The 24,778-nt window shown below is 43.0% G+C and overlaps 1 protein-coding gene across 2 annotated transcripts in view; it reads left to right on the top strand.

The window, feature by feature from the left end:
- ARL16 (ARF like GTPase 16) overlaps nt 1-24,778 on the top strand; it is a 44,569-nt gene that overhangs the window by 1,303 nt on the left and 18,488 nt on the right. The window lies entirely within an intron of this gene.

Raw genomic sequence — 24,778 nt, 5'->3', positions numbered from 1 at the left:
AAGCAGAACTTTCTTGTAGGAGTGCACAACAAGTTAAAGGTAAAGATGTTTCTGTCAGTAAGGAAATTGTTTAACAAATTAATTAAAAATCAGACCATAAGAGTAAGGATTTAAAAAAAAAAATCTTTAACTCAAAAGGTAATTCTGAAGAACTTAAAGGTAATCTGAAGTGTTACAGGTGTAATAGCAAATCACATTTAGCTAATAACAAAAGTTGTCCTGGTTTAAAACAAAAGTGTTCTAATTGTGGTTTAATAGGACATTTTACCTCTGCATGCAAAAGGAGTAAAACCAACCAAAAAGTGAAATGCATTGAGCAAAGTGATAACAGTGAGGATGATGCTTTCTCTAATGATTCAAATAATTGTTCATTTGTTTTGAATGTTAAAGAATCTAAAACATTAGTTCTGAATATTGACAGCTCTGTTATAAAGAAAAACCCAGTATGTGATATGGTTATTGGGGGTGTCAAATTAACATGTATGCTGATTCTGGTTCACCATATTCTATTATAAGTGAATCTGTATGGAAAAAATTGTTTGTGGATAGATTAGGTAGTCATTTAGAAAAGAGTGATATTAGTCCTGAAGGATATTCAGGTGGAAGAATAGATATCTTAGGATTCAGAACGTTAGTTTTCAGGTTCAAGAATAGAAAGTGCATTGCAAAGCTTTATATCTCAAAAAAAGGCCCTTCAGTTCTTAGCTGGTTTGATCATGGAAAACTTGATATCATCTTGAACCCTAATAGTCCTAATCCTGTAATGTTAGTAGATGAACAAAATGGTATTTCTTCTATGATGTTGAACAGATTCCCGAATGTCTTAAAAAAAAACATTGGGAAGTTAACTAGTTTTTAAACATGAAATTTGTTTGAAAGAAAATGCGTGCCCTAAAGTACATAAAGCACGGAATATTCCTTTTGCTGTTCGAGAGGAAGTGAAAAATGAGTTGGATGCTTTAGTCAGGGAGGGTATAATAGAAAGAATTGAGTCATCAGAATGGGTTTCTCCCATTGTAGTTGCTAGACGGGCCAATGGCAAGGTCAGACTTCGCATTGACCTTCGCCATCTAAACAACAATATTGTTGTAGATCAATTTCCCCTTCCCCGTATTTCTGAATTTCTATTGTCTATTGGTGGGTCTAAGTTTTTCTCACCCATAGATTTATCAGCTGCCTACCACCAGATAGAGCTTAATGAAAAAAGTAAAGATCTCACGGCATTTATCACCCCATTTGGGTGTTTCAGATTTAACAGGATGCCTTTTGGGTTGGCGTCGGTAGCTGCCATTTTTCAGAGAGTAATGCAAGACATTTTAAAGGATTGCAGAGAAGCTGTCTGTTTCCAGGATGATATTTTAGTATTCAGTGACAGCAAAGAGAAACATGTTTCTGCTTTAGAGAATGTTTTGGATGCACTTAATCTTCATGGTCTTACCATAAAGCATGAAAAATGTAAGTTCGGTGTTCATTCAGTAAATTATTTAGGCCATGAATTGTGTGAAGAAGGAATTAAACCTAAATCTGATCTTTTGGAAGCTATTAAGTCTGCACCACATCCCCAGTCTAAAGATGATGTAAGGTCATTTTTAGGGTTAGTTAAGTTCTATGCTAAATATGTACCTAATTTTTCTTGTAGAACATTTAATATCAGACAGCTAATCAAGAACAGGGTTACTTTTGTGTGGTCAGGGGAGTGTGAGAAAGAATTTAGCGATGTGAAGGATGCTATATGTTCTGCTACTGCACTTTCTTGTTTTGATCCTTCTTTTCAAAATATCATCACCACAGATGCAAGTTCATAAGGGCTAGGTGCTGTTCATACACAAAGAACCAAAAGTGGTAAAGAAGTCATTATTGCGCATGCTTCCAGAGCTCTCACTCCTTCTGAAGAGAAGTATTCCACAATTGAGAGAGAAACTTTAGCATCTGTTTGGCATTGGAGCACTTCAGGGTGTTTGTTTGGGGTAAGGAGTGTCTATTGAGAAGTGACCATAAACCTTTGGTACGTTTGCTTACTACTGAAGGCATGTTGAGAGCTTCTGCTCGCATTGCACGTATGTCTATGCGGTTACAGGATTTTATTTATGATATACAATATGTACCAGGGAAAGACAATGTTTCTGCAGATTTTTTGTCTAGGATGCCTTTACCCATTCAGGAGGATCTGTATAATGAGTGGGATGATTTTCAGATTGCCATGGTTCATGATGAAGGCCTAATATCAATTGATCAGACTCTATGGCGAAGGAAATTTGAGGAAGATGAGATTTTAAAAAGTGTTGCAGATTGCATTACTGGTGTTTGGCCTGATAGGAAGTATATCAGTTCAGAGCTTAAGAGTTTCTGGGAAGTAAGATCTGAACTTTCGTATGGTGACAATATCATTAAGAGAGGTGAACGTATTGTTCCACCAGATGGTGTGAGAAAGACCATAGTTTTACAAGGTCTTGAGGGCCATAGTGGTATTGTCCGGACTAAACAGCAAGTTAAGAATTTATTTTGGTGGCCAGGCATGGACTTATTTATTGAACGTTTAGTCAGAAATTATGTTATTTGTGCAAATTCTGACAAGTCTTTGACTATGTTTAAACCCAATATGGGGGAACATGTTATTCCTGACAATCCATGGGAAACCATTGCTATGGACATTATGGGTCCCATTGGTTGTGATTCAAAGTACATCATAGCAGCTATTGATATTTTTTCGAAATGGCCTGTCATCAAGATTGTTGAGAAAATAGATACTGAATCTGTATTGTGTTTCTTAGATAGAGTTTTTACTGAAGAGGGTTTACCTGTTAGACTCATAACTGACAATGGGGTACAATTCAATTCTAACAAGGCTAAAGATTACTTTGCAAGGCTGGGAATAATGCATTCCACTACTTCTCTTTATAATCCCAGCGGAAATGGGGTTATAGAGAGATTTAATAGAGTTCTAAAAGGTGCAATACAATCAGTTGGAAATGAAGGCAACAAATGGGAATTAGAAGTTTTTAAGAAAGTATGGATGTATAGAACCACTGTGAATTCCATGACTGGATATTCTCCATTTGAAATCATGAGAGGAAGACTTCCTAGGACTAAGGTGAATCCGTCATGGTTAGTTAAATCCACCTCTTCAAGTTTAGATTTGGGGAAAGTTAAAGAAAATCTTGCTCATAGTATTAATAAGAAATACTTTGATGGGAAATTTGGGTCTAAAGTTGATCCGAAAGTGGAAGTTGGTATGATGGTAAAAGTTAAAAAACCATGGAAGGTCAAAAAGGGAGAAAGTTTGTTTATGGGCCCTTTTGAGGTCGTTGAACTTTTGAAAAATTCAGTAAGGTTATCGGATAATAAGGTATGGAATCTCAGCAGGATTGCTATTCTTAAAGCTGATAAAGCGATTTATAACAAGACTTTTAATTTGAACCATTCAGATTATTCTTATTTGGATGATGATTTGGGTGGAAATGCAATTCGTGATGATAATGGTACAACACTCAGAAGTTCTGGTGTGGAAGATGATTCTTGTCAAAATGTAAATATTCAGCCTGGTGATAACAATGATGTAAATATTCAGCCTGCTAATAACAATGATGTCATCTTGCAGAAAAGAACAACAAGAAAGCCTAAGTGGATGTCCGATTTTATTGTTTATGTCAAAGGAAAATTGGAAAATTAATATGAAATTGTATTTGAAGTTTTTTTTATTATTTATTTTCTTTTATTTGTTTTGTAAGGGAGGAAGGTGTGTTATGTGTACACGCGCCCTTTCTCGCGCGCTTTTCTCTTGTGCCTATTCATTCTAGTATGTGTATTCTTTCAAATGTATATGTCTCATGCCACGGCACGATCTGCCATCGTGCCGTTCTACCGTAGATGTACGGTTAAGTCAGTTGTTGTGCGCTGACCGGTGCACGGGATGTGTTGCTGGTGGTGCTTCCTTTTTTCACGAATAAACTCATCTTTTATCCAAATTTATGAGTGATCATTACTCAACAAGCACTTACTACTGATGAGGTGTTGAAGTGCTTTATGGTGTGTAGCACGCTACTTTGGAGCCGAAGGTTAGTGGTTAATTTAATGGTTTGTAGGTAATTCATTTACTGTTGTCAGAATAAACCTTTACATGGATTAGCCAATTTGTTTGGGGTGGAATCAGAGGGAGTTGGATGACTTAGCTAGAGGAGAGTGTGGGATATTTTAGTTCGTGAGAACGGTTGGTGGGGTAAATAGATAGCGTAGAGGAAGCTCCCACTAGAAAGTTAGAGGTCTGTGCTAGCTGTAGGTTTTAGGGGTAGGTCAAATTTTGCGAATGATCTTTAGGGTGAATATATAGTTCACAGGAAGCTTAGACGATGGGCAAGCAAATGCTGGTTTGTTTGAAGGAAGGGGTTAGCGGCTGTGGGTCAAGACCGAGCTCTTTAATCAAGTGCATGTTAACTAAGTTAGAGAACATGCAATTTTGTGTACGAACTGAATGAGGACATGGAATTTGGAAAAAAAGAGTCAAATAAGGGAAACGGGGCATGTAGATGTTTGTAGATATCTAATGGTTGTGAATCCAAGTCCTTTTTAGGTCGAGTATGCTTACGCGCTCTCTTGCAAGACTTTTTATCTTCTGAAATCGGTGTGGAACCTGCTTATTGCTTACCATTTGTTGCCACATTGGCACTCTTCTTTGATGGAGTCAAATTGGGCACTGCCTGGCATGCAACTCTTCCTTTTTCTTTTTGTGGTGCATGAACCAAGTACAATTTAATTAAGGTTGATTAGTGTCCCTCTTCTGGCAATTCACTGCTTACGCTCAATTCAGGACCAATTTCTTATTTAAAAAAAATAATATATATATATAATATATATTAGGTTGTGTTTCTGTTATACCTTTGTCAGCATTTCCCTTGCAATATTAGCTTTTTATCAGCCACTTTTTGCAAACCGCCATATATGTGTGTGATTTTGCTGCCATGGTTAGTCGTTATGTTAACTTTGCACTATTTACGCCATTCAGTCCACTTTTTTGAGCTGTTTGGGCTTATAAAGCACTTTACATTTGCAATGCCGTTGGGGCGCGTTATGTCAACAAGCTCCTTTACGGAGTGAAACGTGTCATGGAAGACACCGGTCTATGAACTTTCTTAAATAAATAAATAATACTGCTTGAACGAACCTTTGGTGCTATGGCTCATCATTGAATGAAGAACGTCGGGGAAGTTGTCTGTGCCTGTTGTAATCCGCCTTGCAATTGGCGGTCAGGAACTGCACTTAGATATAGAAATTCGGAATTGGCTGTTTCCGTTGTATTGGACCCTCCCGTTCTATGAGGCACGGCGTCTGCACAGTCACCTATGCTTCCGCGTATTGCCAGTTTCAACTCGGATGAGTTTTGCGTCCTGCTGTGCCCCCGCATTGATTACAACAAACATTTGCCGCTGTGTTGTGGTGCCTGACGGCGTGGCTGCTGAGGAGTCCGGAAGGTCGGCTGACCGACGTGAGCCCCGGTGCCGATTCCGGTAAGGCACACACGTGCAGACTGCATTATCATTTTGTTTCTGGACATTTAGCTGGTTACGGGATATTTCCCTCTGATACCATCTTAAGACATTAAGCAGCATTACGGCTAACTATAGGAGCCGACAATTGACCAAACAATATGTTGTCCAGCGACGCGCTCCGACACAGGGAGACAGCAGCTGAGGCACTGTTTGAGAACCTTCCAGCGGTAACGGAAGAACCGCGAATAAACAAAACTATTATTGATAACAGCGATGTAAGAACTTTATTAAAAACATTGGAGAAACTACTACGTAACGAACTGTATAAGTGGTGGGAAAATAAATCATTAGAAAAATATCGTGATTCCAACCGTGTTCCCGGAGGTCTTCGAGTACTAATTGTGCCCACTTATGAAAATCCCAACCCTCAAATGTTGCAGGAGTGGGCTGATAAGAATCTCAAAGCATTGAATCTTGATTAAATATGCTGAATCAGATCAGGAGGAATTATTGCTTGAAATTGAACACATCGGGGGGCGTGGCTTGGATGACAAAGGAGATGGTCGTCTAGGTCCGGAGCTCCGCGACCCCTGAGGAAACATACGCAAATAAGGGCAGCCAAACACAAGGCGCGAACCTTGTAAAGTAAATCGGCGAAGTATGAAGTGAAGGACTACACGGAACAGGAGAAACCAGCCCGTGAAACGTACACTGGAAACCGACACAGCCAAACAAACTTTTCGGATCAACAAGGCACGGGAGATAAGATGGCGGGAAGGCGTCGCTAAGGGAGGAGAAGCAGAGCCAAGCTGAAAGGCAACTAAGCCCGGGCACCAACGAACGAGGCGGCTCAAGCGGAATACAAAGCACAACAAGTACACCCAGCGGGAAGGAATCGGCACTCCAACGAGACAGAACGAAAACGAAGTATAAAGCGGAATGGAGTGAGGAGCGAGAAAAAGAGCTGAAAAACCTGTAGCATGGAGAACATCTCGTAGAGGGCGCTCCGCATCCACCTACTAGAGGAATACACTGCAAGTTAAGGCGAGAGTCAAGCGTGGCCAAACCGGAAGTGCCGAACGAAGGCAGCCATTTCAGGAAGGTAGGAGACGGAAGGAGAAGGCAAGCTGAACCGGAAGCCAATGTGGGAGAAGGCGGAAATGACGCGCATGATCAAGTGACCTGGAAGATAAACAAGGCAGCGGAGACGGACGCGACGCGCGACCCGCAGCAGCCTAAACAGCAAGACCCGCAGCTTCCTAAACCGCGTGATCCGCATCAGCCAAGCGGAGCAAGCGAAGAAGAGAATAAGTGCGCCCTGCCCTCCCCTCCCCCCCCCCCCCCCCCCCCCCCCGAAATCGAGCGCAAAGTGTGCGCAGGACCAAGCAGGCAGAGCACATCGGACCTGCAAGAAGGATTAAAGGGGCACAATGAAAGACGACTAAACAGCGGCAACACAGCAACGCGAAGCTGCTGTTGCAGAGGCAGCCCCCAGGGGGAGCACAGGGCAAGTGGGTGCTGATACAGGGAGCACAGAGAATAATACAGCTACCAAGGCACGCATTTGACAGAGCGGGGAGGCAACCTATACAACACCGAGCCCACAGCCAATGGAAGCTCAGCCAAGAAGAGAGCACAACTGTCACAAGAGAGGAAAAGGAAGGAGGCTGAGAGCACGGGAGGACCATATCCCTTGGCGCTCGGCGTAAAAGGCATAAGAGGCAAGCGGGAGAGCAAGAGACTACACGGGCAGCGCAGTGGCAAGGGCAAAAAGGATACAAAATAACCACAACAGAAGTAAGGAAGCGAACGAGACAAGCTAGCGCTGGAGGGGGCAAGAGCAAAAACAAAGACCAGGCTGATCAAAGTCCCGAGCCGTTTTCGCTACAACTCCGCGAACAAAGCATCAGAACCCACGCAGACCAAACAGCTAGCAGGGGAGAGGAGAGCAGGCTCCCTCGGCACTCTCAGCAGCAGGAGTAGATCACATCTAAGGAAGATGGCCGAGGTAAAAAACACTAACGACCTGAAGAAGCCAAGGAAAGAGAACTTAGACTCGCCCGGGAAACGCAAAACAGAGAATGCAACGCTAGAAACAGTGTTGAAAAGAATTAACGAAGTCAAGGACGTGGCGAGAGAAACTAAAAAGACAATAGACAACATGCAACTAGAGCTGGCGGCGATTCGAGCAGACCAACACAACACAAATACCAGACTGGAGAAAGCAGAGAGCAGGATAAGTGCAGTGGAAGACGTAACTAACAAGAACATCAAAGCCACGGAGGGACATGCAAAGATTGCTAAGGCGATACAGAAGCAGCTGGCGGAGCAGGATGATAGGGCGAGAAGGGGGAACATCAGAATTTTAGGCGTCCCAGAAGGCCTAGAGGAGAAGGAGAAATCCTGCGCCGCAATGCTCGAGGACATGCTTCCCAAGATCACCGGCCTGAACTTTGAGAGACAGTTTGAAGTCAACAAAGCATATAGAGTGCCAGCAGGAAAACCAGCTACGGGTAAACCGCCGAGAGCAATAATTTGCTCCCCACTAAGAGCGGAACACACAGACGCAATCTTCGCCTTCGCAAGAAGAAATCAAAACCTCACCTGGGCGAGCAACAAGATCGTGCTCACACAAGACTACTCGAAAACCACAGTAGAAGCCAGGAAAGGCTTCTTAGCCATGAGAGAAGCACTGCGGAAGAGGAACCTCACATACTCCTTCACAGGACCGACCCGATTTAAGATCACAGACAACTGGCGATCATTCACGTTCGATGAGCCCGGAGAACTCAGACGCTACCTGGCAGGACCACCGACCGAAGAAATGGAGGCAAGCGGTCACAGCCAAGGTGCTCCGAAAAGAAGCGCATCACCGAGCGAAGAAGAAAGGAAAGATGCTTGAGCCAACGCCAGGAAGAAACAAACACAAGGGAATACCTCAACACCAAGAGACTAAGCAGACAAACATTACACCGACATCTACCTCAAGGCTACCTCAGAACTACCCCATGGTCTGAGTAAAGGAATTTCAATAAGACACTACCTCGAGCAGCAGAGGAAGGCATTGCAGCGAGAAGCAGCAGAACTAATAACAAGAAGATGAACATTTGCAGAGAGACAACCAATCTACCTCAGGGGGTTGCGGACAAAAAGGAACTTTGTTGTCGCACACCCAATATGCAAGTAAGGGGGGAGGGGAGAGAGATGGGAGGGGGGTAAAGGGAGGGGAGGGGGGTGCGGGGAGCACACACATGGGCTGACACTATCGTCTTTTCTTTTTCTATCTTTCTACACCCTTATTCTTCTTCAAGAGAGAGCAGACAGGAGAACCAAGTACAGAACTAAGATGAGTAGGAGGCCAACAGGGAAGCCAGCCAGGCAGGAACGAAAATGACACACAACAGGCACCATAATCTCGAAACGGACATAAGAGTAGTATCAATGAATGTAAAGGGCCTCAACCACCCAGTTAAGAGAAGGAAAGTCCTAGATCACCTGTTCAAACTAAAAAGTGATATTTATGTCCTGCAGGAGACCAGGCTAGCTGAAGAAGACATACACCGCCTAAAGGCGGGATGGATAGGTCACGTAATAGGGACACCTGCAAGAAACAAAAAAAACGGAGTCATTACTATACTTAGCAAAAAGTCAAAACTATCACCAGTCAAAACAAAGAGAGACGAAGAGGGGAGGCTACTAATCACTAGCTTGCTCAGGGGAGAGGAACCTATACATGTGGCAAACATCTATGGACCAAATACAGAGGACAAGACATTCTGGGAACACACAGGCAAGGAACTAGAAGCACTGCCTTTGGGAGAACTGCTAATAGTAGCGGGGGACATGAACCAGGTACTGGACCCAGCCATAGATAGACACCCACAAAGACGCAGCCTGAACACGCAGAGAGGCAACCCACTACAGGACCTCTGCGCTAGACTCAGACTAGCAGACCCGTGGAGGCTACAGAACCCAGATGAGAGGGAATATACTTTTTACTCGAACCCACACAACTCATACAGCAGGATCGACTACATACTGATATCAGACACCCACACACACCTTATAGAACACACGGAGATAGGCCCAAGAGCGATCTCAGACCACTCTCACATATGCCTGTCTCTAACGGGCAGACACAACGAGCACCCCACACGAAGATGGAGGTTTGACGATGACCTCCTCAAAAACACCAGCAGCAGCACTGAAATAGAACTCGCACTCAAGGACTACCTATCAAACAATGACACAGCAGGCATAGAAAGAGAGACACTATGGGACGCAATGAAAGCCACTGTTAGAGGGACCATAATGAACATTAAAGGAAGACAAAACAAAGAAAGGAACAAGAGGGTAGCTGACCTAGAAAGTGAAATCAAAAGATTAGAAGCAGGGCACATAATTAATCTAGAGGACAGAAATACCCTCACAACACTAACAAAGAAAAAGTACGAGTTAAACAAGATCCTTAGTGAAAGGGCAGGAACGTGGATTAACAAGTATAAAGCAATAAACCTTTGCTCAGCCAACAGGGCAGGAAAAACACTTGCAGCATACCTCAAAGGCAAGCAGAGGCAGCACACAATAGCAGCAGTCAAAGACAGCACAAACAAATCACATACATCGAACAAGGGAATACTGGACACTTTCAGAGACTTTTACGCAGAACTATACAAAAAAGACGGAATGCTAAAGGCAGATGGAGGAAAGGAGCTACTGGGGGGCGTCACAACTCCAACCCTGTCAGAAGGACAGACTAGACTCAGAAATAACTGGAGATGAGATAGAGAGAGCCGTCAAAAGCCTGAAAGATAAAAAAGCCCCTGGACCTGACGGTTTCACAGCCAAGTTCTATAAACACTACATCACAGCATTAAGGCCAACCATGACAGCAGTCTTTGAGAGCTGCATACATAAAGGCCGCATGACGCCGTCTATGGCGGAAGCCAACATTATAGTGATCCCCAAAGAAGGCAAGGACGCACAACACCCGAAAAACTATAGGCCAATCTCACTTATCAATGTAGACTGCAAGATATATGCCAAGATCCTCGCCACCAGGCTCAACACATATCTTCCATCCCTCATACACTGCGCACAAGTGGGATACCTGAAGAACAGGATGTCCCAAGACAATACAAGATTGCTGTGCCACGTAATCAACCACGCGACCAAAAGCAACAACGCGGCGGTCATGATCGCCCTAGATGCAGAAAAAGCTTTCGACAGAGTGTCATGGCCGTACTTAGACCAATGTATGCAAAAATTCGGACTGGGCCAACACTATAGGAAGATGGTAATGGCACTGTACAACGAGCCCAAAGCACGCGTGGTTGTGAATGGAGGCACATCCGAGCTACTAGACCTCAAAAGGGGAACGAGGCAGGGATGCCCGCTATCCCCGAGCCTCTTCCTACTAGCAATTGAACCCCTACTAAGCATGATCCGATCCAACCCCGACATCAGAGGCATACCTATAGAGGGCGAATCCTTCAAATTAGCAGCGTATGCGGACGATGTCCTCATTGTAACAGAGGACCCTGATAGGTCCATTAAAGCACTAATGGAAACCATAGACCAGTTCGCGCAAGTGTCAGGATACAAACTTAACAAGGAGAAATCGGAATGCAAACCACTGAACATACACACCAACAAGACGGTGCTGGGGACCTCAGGGCTAACATGGCAGAAGAAGGCCATTAAGTACCTGGGCCTCCTGTTTGAAAGAGATTTACGGACCACGGTAGACCAGAACGAACAAGCAATCTTACACAAAATAAAAGAGAAACTAGAGGGATGGTCTCCCAGATTTACGGCATGGTGGGGAAGGGTTGAGACCATCAAAATGATGGTTACCCCTATGATCAACTACACGCTCAACATGCTACCACTAATCAACACACCTGACTTTTACAAGAAACTGGACAAGCTATTAAACACATTCCTATGGAGAGGGAAGAAACCTAGAATCAGCCTCCAGAAACTCAGACTCCCCAAGGCTCTAGAAGGGCTGAACATAACGAACTTTAGAACCTTCCAAACAGCATGCGTAGCAGCACAGGGCCCACACTGGATATCACCAAAGAGCGATTACACCCCAGCCTGGCTCTCCCTAGAGCGAAGACTACTAGGAGGAATGGAACCCGTAGCTCTACTCACAGCGACAAAACACCCCGCGATTAAACAGAACGCAATCCTCAGGAACACACGACTGGCCCTACTAAAATTAGACAAACTACTAGACATCAGAGTTAAACAAACTCAACTAGAGTCGCTATGGCACAACCCCAGAATTAGGTACAGGAATAAAACACTGGATATGCACACTTGGTACAGGCAAGGCATAACAACGGTAAGCCAACTACAGGAGACAGGGAATCAGACAACGTTTGACAAACTCAGACAACAATACAATTTTGACAATATAGAGCTCTATAATTTCCTCAAAATAAGAGTAGCATTAGCCAAAGCCAACATAAACACGCTCACCCCATCAATAACACAATACGCTAACAGCCTGAACATCACAGGACACCAAGTAGCACACATATACAGGGTCATGACCCCCAAAACGTCCAAAATGAATAACAGAACCTTAAGCCAATGGGAAGAATCAGCAGGGAGAGAGCTAAGTGAGAAGGAAAGGGCAGATTTATGGGCATCCACATCAAGGAGGAAGGTGACAACTACCCTTGATCAAACAAAATTCTGGCTAGTGCACAGGGCCTACTGGACCCCAGCACGGCTAGCCAACATGGGCCTCAGAGAGACCGACTCCTGCTGGAACTGCAACAGGCAGAAGGGGGACCTTGCTCACCTCCTCTTCCACTGCGCCAAAACAAATAAGTTCTGGCGCTCCATAATCACTCTAATCAACGACGTCACAGGGGCCACACTAACAATGGACTTCCACCACCTAATTCTGGGGTACAATGACCCCTCCATAACATCCGCAAACGACCGAGACCTGATTGACCTCCTGCTCAAAGCAGCGGTCAAAACGGTGTTGAATAACTGGAAAGACACAGCCAAGGCCACCTTCAAAGCCTGGCTCAACTGGGTCATTTTCCTAAGGGGAGCCGACAACATAACATCATACAGCCAAAGTGGCTCAGGGAAAAAGACCGAGATGTGGCTGTCACTAGACAACTACCTGTCCTCTCACAAGCCACCCTAAACACCCAGACCAGGCAATTCTACAAAACGTACACATGCACCCTACTCAACAACATAACGCGCCTACGTCTCTCTCTACTCACACACCTTCTTCCTTTGATCTTCTATCTTCCTCACAGCACCAGGGGGGCCGGAAAGATAACCATACTGGTTGCAAAGGGACACGGGAGAAACGGGGGGGAACTTGAACGTGCAAGACAGAAGAGAAGAAGATGAAACAAACTGGAGAATGGACTGTCAAGAGCCAAACTAATTTAAGCCAATGTAGACAATGCTTGACACCCCCCCCCCCCCCCCCCCCCCCGCCCCCGGGCGCTTTTTTTTTCTTCTTCCTTTCTCCCCATGTGTTTCACCCAGTAGCATGTAAATATGCTTTATTTCAATAAAAAATTACTGAAATCAAAAAAAGAAATTGAACACATCAATGGCTTGTTAAATGCGACTGTCAAAGTGGACCTCATTACTGAAAGTAAGAAAGAAATTGAAGCACGCATTTCGAAGTATGAGGAAACTATAAAAGAGCGTAAAATAATCAAATTTGCCCGTGACCAAAATGACTATGCTACTGATCGCATATTCGCATTCGCCAGAAAATACGACAACTACAAGCGCCAAGCTCTAACAGGTCAGAAAAAACAAAGCACTGGTGCGGCAGCTGGGAATACAGCTGCACCAGGTGAAATCGACACAGATGCTGCTTCTCTAACATCAAATAACAATTCTGATAATACCAGGCCAAGTACATCAACGGGCCAGTTGGACATGATGAATATTTCAGTGGTGGATGAATTGAATTTTGTGAGCGAGGACCGGAGGTACTCTCTGCGCCCCCGCCAACCTCTGCCGAAGCAAGGAAAAGTACCAACAGGAGCCGGCGTGATAGGAGGCGCAAACACAAACAGAGGTACGTCGCGAGGCAACGCGCGGAGAAACTGGAAAAAATAACCACCACGATGGAAAACACAGTTGTAAACCGGACTGATGTCATACTATCAAAGGCTGAGGAACAGCTCCTTTCTTTGGGACTTGCATTCTGCCCTAAAAATGATTTTTCATACAACCAAATGCGCATAGATGTTTTTAAATTTATTCGGAAGATCAAACTGATCAAGTATTTTCAGCTACATTCGTCTCCGAAGAGATAAACATCTATTGAATCAGAAGATGACAATTCCACCAATTCTGTGCAAGCTAACATTCCAGATGTACAATCCATGTATGATCTTGCCTTTGAAGATGACACACATAATGCACCTACTGTAAGTCATCAACGTCAAAAAATCTGCACCCAGTCCTTTTCGCCCCAAATTCACTTTCTTACCACTCATGCCGAAGGACGCTGTAGATGTTTTCAGTGATCGAATCATCGCTGAATTGAAAGACCTTAACAAAAAATATTGGGCAAATCAAAACAGGCTAACTATAACAATGACCAATATCATCTTCTAATTAAGAAACTTCAAAATGATCACAATGTAATTATCAAAAATTCAGATAAAGGTGGTAACACTGTTTTATGGTCGAAAAAGGACTATTTAAACGAAGCTGAAAAACATCTATCAGATCCCACCTGTTACATCAAAAGTACTAAGATAATTATGAGGAAATGTGAAGAAACTACTCGCAAAAAGATCCATAATTGGCAGAGGAATAGATTGCTGTCTAAAGAAGAATCGAAATGTTTAAGTGTTGAACATCCTATCACACCGATTCTTTACCTTCTGCCAAAGGTGCACAAATTGGTCACTCCTGTTCCAGGCCGCCCTATAATATCAGCTAATGGAAGCATGAATGAAAATGTATCCAAATATGTTGATTTTTTTCCCTCCAACCACATATGACAAGTTTACCATCATATTAAAAGGACACTACTGATTTCTAAAGTGAAAAATGTTAACTGGTGTTCCGATTTTTTTTATTTGTTGTCATGGACATAGAATCACTCTATACCAGTATTTATCACTGGCAGGGTATTAAGGCTACTGAATTTTTTCTTGGCAGTCGTGATGTTAGCTTAAGGGATCATAACAAAATGCTGTTAGAAATTATTGATATTTGTCTGCGTACCAACTTCTTCCAATTCCAGAATGAGATTTACCAACAGCTACGTGGGGTAGCAATGGGTTCGCGCTTCTCCCCCAGCTATTCGTGCTTGCATGTAGGCTGGTGGGAGAGGCACGTGCTCGGAGTCACCCATCGACAGTGGTGGACGAATATTGTTCACTACTAGCGATATATTGACGACGTATGCATTATCTGGAAGGGGCCTATTGAAGAAGCAACTGCTTTTGTTAATGACATTAACATTAATGACCTCAATCTCAAGTTCACCACATCTATTACCAACGACTCAGCTGAGTTTCTAGATGTGCAACTCTATATTGAGGCAGGCATCCTCCACACTAAGCTACACAGAAAGTCCACAGCGGGCAATTCGATTCTACATGCCCGTAGTTCGCATCCCAGTCACACCATTAAAAATATTCTGTACGTGGAATTCATTCGCATCCGAGGATTTGTAGCAATGAAGCGACATCAGACTTGTACCTGGCTGAATCTGTTCAGAGATTCCTCCAGAGAGGATATAAAAAGAAAGTTCTGGATCAGGCACTTTTGAATGCTAAAGCTAAAATGAGGGATGACCTGCTTAAATCTAGTGCTTTTATATCTACTGATCACAAAACAGCTTGCCCGGTCTGTCTAATTACCACCTTTTGTGCCCAGGAAAAAGCCATTCGGCGGATTATCTGCTCAGAATGGCCTATTGTTATGACTGACAACATTCTAGGTCCCATCATGCCAAGCCAGCCTGCTATCACTTTTCGACGGGCGCCCTCTATGAGGGATGCCCTAGATAGATCCATGCTAGAAGTTCCACATAAGAAAACCTGGTTATCCAAAATGGGTTTCTTTAAATGCACGTCTTGTCATGCTTGTACGTTTGCAAAGAATGGCACCCACTATATAACTGCCTTTAGTGAGAAACGGATCATGATTCGTGAATATCTCACGTGCAGGTCAGAATATGAAGTTTATAAGCTTAGATGTACCTGCGATCTGGAATACATCGGAAGTACTAAGCTTCTGGTTAACAAACGTATCTTACAGCACATAAGGGCCATCGTTAATTCCGACAGTAACTATCCGGTGATCAGACACTTTAAGTCTGTACATGATAACAAGCTTAAAGACTTAGAGTATACTGTCCTAGGTTCAGTCCCTAACCCCGGACGGGGCGGGAATCGAGACAAACTACTAAGGCAAAAAGAAACTCTTTTCATTCTTTCTTTAGATACCAGAGTTCCGAATGGTTTGAACATTAATGAAGATTTACATAATTTGTTGTAATTAATGGTGACCTTTGACTATGTATTTCTCCATTCGATGTTATAGTAGTTATTCACCATACATGGAGCTCTTTTTCTCATTGCTGTTTTTGCTGTAAAGAATTTTTTGAAATACTCTTATGTTTCTCATACATTGAGCCTCAGTGTTGCTGTTAGATATATTTTGTATGCTTTTTTTGATTATATTGCACAGCACCCTTTTTTTTCTACAATTAAGAGATTACCATGGCACATTGTCGCATTAACTCGACAGTTGGAATTTACATTATTAGTTGGTTTTTTGAGAGTGTATGTGCACTCGCACTTCATTTGGACGGCGGCTGATATAGAGCATATATTTATTGAAGAATTTTTATATTTGCACTTGCACTATACTTTAATGATGATGTTAGAATTGCTCTAAGAAATTATGGTGTGGAAATTGGTGCGTGACATAGGCTTTCAAATGCATTTTGTTTGAATTGTGCACTGACATCTTATTACGGAATTTCAAATAGCAACAATTTAATGGTTGCCTCAAACACATGAATATTGACAATTATGTTGTTTATAATTATGTTTAGAAAATTGATGATCTGCTCCTTTTTTATTACTAATATGGCACTTGCCAGTATTATTTAGGTTGTGCTTCTGTTATACCTTTGTCAGCATTTCCCTTGCAATATTAGCTTTTTATCAGCCCCGTTTTGCAAACCGCCATATATGTGTGTGATTTTGCTGCCATGGTTAGTCGTTATGTTAACTTTGCACTATTTACGCCATTCAGTCCACTTTTTTGAGCTGTTTGGGCTTTTAAGGATTCAGAAAAGGGGGTGGTGATGAACAGAGTGTCTTAATTAAGCAGACCACTCTTACCCAGTCCAAAGATCAGGGCTTGATCCATCACCGTTATTTAGCTCACTGCACCATCCCAGCTCAGAACCTGGATATATGCAAATCAGTCTGTCCCTGGCCCAGTGCATCATGGGAACAGGGCAGACTAAACTACCAAGCCAATTCTTCACCAGAAAGGAGACAAGCTTCCGGGGACCGGTTTCTGACATTTCAGCCGTCGTCGGCCCGGCTTGCTTGAATCCTGATGGAGCAGTGAGCAAGGGACTCATGTCTGAGTATACCCTGCCACACCTATAGTGGTCAAAAACGATTTAGAAAAGGGGGTGGTGGGACTGCACTGGGACAGGGACAGACTAATTTGCATGTAGCCAGGTTCTGAGCTGGGATGGTGCAGTTAGCTAAAAAAACGGTGATGGATCAAGCCCTGATCTGTTGACTGGGTAGGAGTATTCTGCTTAATTCAGAAACTCTGTCCATCACCATCCCCTTTTCTGAATCGTTTTGTCCACCATAAGCGTTTAAGGGTATACTCAGATGTGAGTCCCTTGCTCATTGCACCATCAGGATTCAAGCAAGCCGGGCCGATGACGTCTGTAATGCCAGAAACCGGTCCCCGGAAGCTTGTTTCCTTCCCAGTATAAGAATTGGCTTGGTAGTTTGGTTTGCCCTGTTCCCATGATGCACTGGGACAGGGACAGACTAATTTGCATGTAGCCAGGTTCTGAGCTGGGATGGTGCAGTGAGCTAAAAAACGGTGATGGAGCAAGCCCTGATTTGTTGACTGGGTAGGAGTATTCTGCTTAATTCAGAAACTCTGTCCATCACCACCCCCTTTTCTGAATCGTTTGGGCTTTTAAAGCACTTTAAATTTGCAATGCCTGTTGGGGGCGCGTTATGTGAATAAGCTCCTTTATGGAGTGAAACGCGTCATGGAAGACACCTGTCTATGAATTTTCTTAAATAAAGAAATAATACTGCTTGCACAAACCTTTGGTGCTATGGCTCATCATTGAATGAAGAATGTCGGGGAAGTGGTCTGTGCCTGTTGTAATCCGCCTTGCAATTGGCAGTCAGGAAATATATATATATATATATATATATATATATATATATATATCTCCAAAACTTCCTTTCCCAGTTAGAAAAAGATGAGGGGACGCGGCAGGGCTTCATGGGATTCTTCTATGGTGTACGGCATGATGCGTTTTGACGTTAGCCTCATCAGATGCCTCCGTTGTTGTACTCCCAAGGTTGTCTTTTCTTGTTTTATTCGTTATGCCCCTCCTCTGAAGTAGTGAGGGGCTCACCTGCACCGCATCTCGTACCTGAGCGCTCCTCCCAGTTCATGGTTAAGGACTGCATGCTCCAGCATGCAATTGGTTCTCAGCATGGAGGAGTGCTCACTACACAGCCAGAGTGTTTTCTATTCTCAAGGTGAGAGGCTGAGTTTAGAGGGCGGTAGGCTTGGGATAGTAGAACTGTATCGAGTGATTGTAGATTCCTGCCCCTGCGCTTCCAGCTTTGCAGTTCCTCCGTTGGCTCTGCTTGCAATTGGCAGTCAGGAACTGTGTGTGTGTGTGTATATGTATATATGTATATATATATATATATATATATATATATATATATATTGCAGCTCAAGAAGCACCAGAGCGCCGCACTCCCAGGCGGGTGCCTCCGTTGCGAGGGTGCACTCGCAAATCCAATTCTCCTCCACCTCCCAACAGCGAATATCTCCCGCAGGAAGAAAGGAAGCACTCTCTGAGGTACGTTTTCACAAATTTATTTTACCACAGCAAACTGACGCGTTTCGGTCGGAACCTTTCTCTAAGTTTACCGAGAGATATATATATATATATATATATATATATATATGTGTGTATATGTATGTGTATGTATATGTATGTGTATATATATATGTGTATGTGTGTGTGTGTGTGTGTGTGTGTAAAGTGATATGAAGCATCCTGTTACCCACTCTCACTTGATTGCCAAAGCCAATAGCTTGCCCATAGGAGTAACATATTGGCATTGCCAAAGTTGTTTGTTTAGTGCTTGGAATTTGGAAAACAGTGGGAGGAAGCATTCTGGATTTAATGCAATCTTGACTTGTTGAAAGTGGGAAAAAGCTGATAGTACTTCTATTTTATTTGTCATTATACAATGACTGAGAGGCAAATCTGTCAGTAGATAGGATCAATTAAGTTCCTGCATAAGATTTTGACAAGTTGGCGAGAGCTGTTAAGCCTGCCTCTGGCATTTGTGTTTCAACTTTTCTGGCTGGGCCCTATTTATGTCTCCACTGCTGAATCTTCCAGCAAGCTCCATTTTGAAGTCCAATTTCTGAAAGCTCTTGCCCTATATGCTCCATTATTTATAATTTCAAGTTCAATAAAACTAGTTAAACTGAATAAAAAAACACAAATGTCGCAAGGGATATAAACAAACATTCAGTAAAGATTAGAGGACGTATTTTTAATTATTAGGGACTAATTCTACTTCTTTGCTATCTGTGATCTACTGACACCTTATTCAGACATTCATCTGGTGATTATTTGATGTTCTTATACCCACAATTTGGTTGTGCTTCACTGTCCAGTTTCAGCTTATTCTGTTATTTAATTCAACTAATATGTACATATGATTATGTACATATGATTATGTAAGGATTAATATTAGTTATGGACATTAAAATACATTCCCAAAGTGGAATATGTTTCCAATCACAGAATGTCCCAAATGCTCTTGAAAGTGGAATCGCAAGCCATTTGTCTCCAAGCCATGGTGTTTCTGTCATCAGCTCTTCTCCTCCCTTTTTCCACAAGAGCAGTTTAAACATCAATGACAAAATATGCCAGTTTGCAAATGTTTTCTATATAGTTATGGCTCTGCCATATTTGCCACATAATATATCTGCTGCTTAATCTGACCCTTTTAACTAATAAATTGTTTGTTGCTCAAACGGATCAAAAGTTACAAAAAATGTGACTTGTGTTGCTGCGAGTGGACATCCCTTTGCAAAGGTTGACTGATCACCTTTCTCACTGATGCATTTGTATATTACACTGGAACTAATAAATCAAAATCTTTCCAGAGACTGTTAGCATGTGTAAAAATTTCAAAATGCTCCAATATCAGAAAATATACTGCATTCCGCTGCAGCATTTTTGCTGCAGTATTTAGTCAATACTGCAGCATCATTTTGTCCTCTTTGCTGCATAATTCCAGCAGTGCTTGTGCATGAAGCTGAGAGACTGTGAAGTTAGTGAACTTAGTTTGGTGTGCCTGCAAATCCTGCATTGCCGATCACTAGTGAGTTGCAGCTACTACTGCTGAACCAAGTTTAATGGAGGTACTGATAGGTGAGGCGGACGAGCTCAAGGGCAGGGCTGGCTTTAGCGCTAGTGGTGCTCTGTGCAACAATGTTTGGTGCCCCCCAAAGACCACCTTCGCCACCGATTTCCCCCCCCCTACCCCCTTTAACAGTACCCCTCAAATCTCCATAACCACACTCTCTCAAAGATGCATTTAATTTGATTTACAGTGCCACTCATACCAGGGTAGGGTGCCAGAGTACATACTCAGAATTTAAAACTTAAAACCATGGTCAGGGGTTCTCTTTTAATATTCAGAATTGATTTTTATCTAAATGAACAGTTTTTGCAACATTAGGATAATCAAATACTGGGAGGGGGGACATTACGCTCTAATGTATACCTTGCAGTTTGCATGCAGCTCTTAGATGACAGTTAATAGTTCACTGTTCTGTTTTAAGATTTTAACTTATAAACTGCTAATAACAAAAGGATCTCTCTGACAAAAGCAGTAACCCTCTGATCTATTTATATCATCTGCACTTTGTGATCTGCATGGTACATGTCTCTTTGCAGCAGGCACAATAACCCTCTGCGCTACCTTTCAGTGAGTCAAAACTTTCGCTAGACAAAACTGCGATCTCTCTCTAGGAAGAACATTAATCACCGGAGTTATCATGACATTTTTATAGTTGCTGAAAATTGCTGGAGACCAGGAAGGAGGCAGCAAGCCCTTTTAAAACCGTAATATACTTGCAAACACAATGCCCCCAACCAAAGTTGGCACCCATTGCGGTCACTCCTTTTGCATTGCCCTAGTACTGGCCCTTCTCTAGGGTCCTGTGACCTCTGTGGTAGAGTCACTGTTGCTCTAGGGTGTGCTGCTTCAAAAGCCTTCCTACAAGACTAGAGGTGAGCTTCAGTATGGATTGTGGTGGACAGGCTTCAAGGTTAACCAACACTTGCCACCACTATGGTCCACCTGTTGCTGCTAAGACACCAGGACGTCTAAGGTCTAGCAAGGGAATGTGGTCCCTCAGGAGAGTGGTTTGGTCATGAAGGCTGAGCTTGGTTCCCCAGTTCCAAATTCTGCAGTTCTGACCACAGTGCATCATTCTCTCCCCCAATGAATACTGCCCCACTGAGAGAAACTAGCTCTGCCTTCAACTACAACTCAATTGTGTCCCGCTATAAACACCTGGGTGCGACTCAATTAAAATTACGCACTAGACAAGAGCAATATGCTGCCTAAAAAAAGTAACAACATCCTGAAACAAGCAATTACTCATAGGGTATGCAGGATTGAGTAAAGCATGTGAAATGTAAGCAGGAACAACATGGTTACCTTGACGCTTTTACACTCACTATTCAGAAATCAGTCCATTCTTTTGCCTGAAAAGTTAAGGACATGACTACAGGGTCCGGAAGAGACCCATTTTAATGTCCATTGCTTATATCCTTATAAAATGTAAGCAATACAGTTTAAAAAGACCACATCCATGAATACAGAGCCGCTGTACACCTTTTGGTTTTCAATCCACCCATATCAGGCATTGCAGTACCTCCAGGATTGGTGCACTTCCCTACCCAGGGAAATCGATGATCTTCAAAGAAAGACAAGAAAACAAAAGTAGCGGTTCACTGGCAAACTCTGTAAAGTGGGGCTAATATTTGGATGTGAATAAAATCAATCTGGTCACTTTGCGACCACTCTTTCTTGTTTTATTTAGTTATTTATTTATTTTGAACCTTTTATTCTAGAGCTGCATTTTGGAAAAGGAAAAATATCAGAAAAATATGACTTTTCTAGCTAAAGTGTTTTTATTTTTTGGATCCATTTCACAGGGAAACAAATAAATGAAACAGGGTGAGAACTGTTTCCTGAAGTCACGGTTTTTAGTGAGTGAGGAGGAGCTAACCAGAAAGAGGGAATAAGAGGAAGAAAGAGAGAGGGGGCAGCTGCCAGCGGCAGAGCAGAAGTGGATACTGTCCTTGTCTTTGGGCAAAAAGGTAAAGACAGACAGAGTCCTTTTATCTAATCTGACACCCCCCTCCTCCCCCTCTGTCCCCCCTCCCCCCCGCTCGCCCTGAACGCTGATCCTTCTGTCTAGGCCTTTCCTATTTCTGCCGTCCTGGGACACGTTTAAAATAACAAAAGTAGGGGAACAGAATCTATTGAATTGAAGAAGTCCTTGCACGCCATGCCCTGCCGATCCTGCCCACCTTGACCACTGAACTGGATACAGTAAAGTGGTTTCCAAACGAGATCATCCAAAATTCAGAGTACATTGGAAGGCGGCGAAGAATCAATGTCCGCATGCAACTCTTAACAAGCCTAACGCTGTACCACAAACAATATGGAACCTTCTTTCCAGGGAGTAACAATGCAGCTCCGGGATGTAAGGGTACTACCACCTGAGTGTGAATGTCTGATGGTATAACCTAAAAGTGGAGAGTGATGGTTTGCGCACAGTGACTGGAATTAAGGGACAGAGGGTATGACCTGAATGTAAAGAGGTCAGATCATGTGATTGAAGTGTAAACTGGTTAGTGGTTATGGACGGACCTAGTGAGAGTGACCTGAGGGAATAGAGTTCATTGAATGTATGGGAGTCAGTGAGTGTTATTTAGTAAAAAGGGAGTCCTAGGTGGTGATCACCTCAAGGTGTGATTCTAGGCATATTGGTGGATCAGATGTTGGTACCTCAGAATAAGGAAAGAAGACATGGTCTGAGTGTGAGGATCAAGCTCCATGAATGGACTTTGTGGGTCAAAAATGTGACCTGCCTTTTTGCGGACACATATACCTATCTAAGCATTGGGATTTATTAAGAGTCAACCTAGCTGGCTAGTACCTGGGTATCGTGCATAACAAGAAAGGAGGATTTAATGTTTGTGTACTGGGGGAGGGGGTCTTATCTTTCTAGGTTTGTAAGCCATAGTGTTTCTTTGTTGATAGAGTATAAGGAATGGCCTCTTTGAAGTCGAAGTGTAGAAGTGAGCCTAAGCTGTGGTTGGATGTTGTTCCACAGACTTGATGTGTAATTTAAAAAGGTTTGTTTTAGGCTTTACTTTATTAAAAATTTTGATTTCCAGACTAGCAGTGCCCTAGTTAGTGTGTTGAATTGATCTCCTTTAATGCTGTTGTTTCTCAAGGTATCAATGTGTGTCAGTAATTACAGCCTTGTAGGCGATGAGTGGTACAAAAGGGGGTGGTGATGGAAGACATGGCTTGGCAGTTCGGGCTGGACTGTTCCCATGAGGCACAGGGTCAGACTGATTTGCATATAGCCATGTCTGAACTGGGGTGGCAGAGTGGGCGAAAGAACGGTGATGGATTAAACCCAGATCTTTTGACTGGGTGTGAGTGTTTGATTGATTCAGATGCTCCGTCCATCACCACCCCCTTTTGTACCGCTTTTGGCCGCCATAAGTGTAGCAGGGTATGCTCAGACGTGAGTCCCTTGCTCACTTTGCCACTGGATTCAAGAAAGCCGGGCTGAAGACGGCTGGAATGCCAGAAACCGGTCCTCATAAGCTTGTTTCCGGTCCAGGGAAGACATGGCTTGGCAGTTCGGGCTGGACTGTTCCCATGAGGCACAGGGTCAGACTGATTTGCATATAGCCATGTCTGAACTGGGGTGGCAGAGTGGGCTAAAGAACGGTGATGGATTAAACCCAGAACTTTTGACTGGGTGTGAGTGTTTGGTTGATACAGATGCTCCATCCATCACCACCCCCTTTTGTACCGTTGTTGGCGATGAAGCTGGTTTTGAATGTGATGCAGGTGTGTAGGCACATACAATGAAGTTTGCTCCGGTCCCGGGGATATGGTGTCTTGCAAAAAACCTTTAATGAGTTGAAAGGCAGTGAGTAGGACAATTGTATTGGTTAAAAGGGAGTATTGGGGACATTGGTCTCATATCTATGTGCCCAGTTCTAACTTATTCTTTTGATGTAACATATGTAAAGCGATTTGATACCCTCACCGGGTCTAGTTCGCGCTATACAAAACTTCATAAATAAATGAAAAATTGTTAAGTGGGGCATTGTCAACACTCAGGTGGGAGATGATCATGACTTGGTCTCCGCTTCTGAAGCCTGATTTAAGAAGGTATGGATTGATTTATTCACATGACTCAGACTTTACATGTGTTTTTTGGGATTGTGGGTCTTGAAACAAAGAGTGTGTTCAATGAGGGATTTATTTAGCTTTGTAGACAGGTCTGAGAGGAAATTCCTCATTTCAGAATTACTCTGACAGATCTTGGGCTGTCTAGAGCTGTCGCTAACAAGAATCAATTTATAGTGCAGTTCAACATAATATAGTCGTTCGATAAGGGAAGGACAAGTTTTGAGTTGGGTGATGACTGCACTCTTTTTTCAGGTGGCTTTGGTTATCGCTCACAAACAGATTGATCTTGAGAGAGGAGAAATCTAAGAAGGCTGGTTCTAAAGATACAGAAGTACTGATAAAGAGGATGGTGCATTGAGCTACTAAAAAGGTCACATGTTTTCCTCTGGGTTCAGAAGATTCCACTTAATGAGTCGGCTTCCATTGGACTGGAATGAAGAGAACACCTGTAATAAAATAAAATAAATAGCCAGTGAAGCCTTTGTCAAG

Source organism: Lissotriton vulgaris, chromosome 7, assembly GCF_964263255.1.
Source record: "Lissotriton vulgaris chromosome 7, aLisVul1.2, whole genome shotgun sequence".
NCBI lineage: Eukaryota > Metazoa > Chordata > Amphibia > Caudata > Salamandridae > Lissotriton > Lissotriton vulgaris.
The sequence above is the reverse complement of the archived record's forward strand: the minus strand, read 5'-3'. Positions and strand labels throughout refer to the sequence as shown.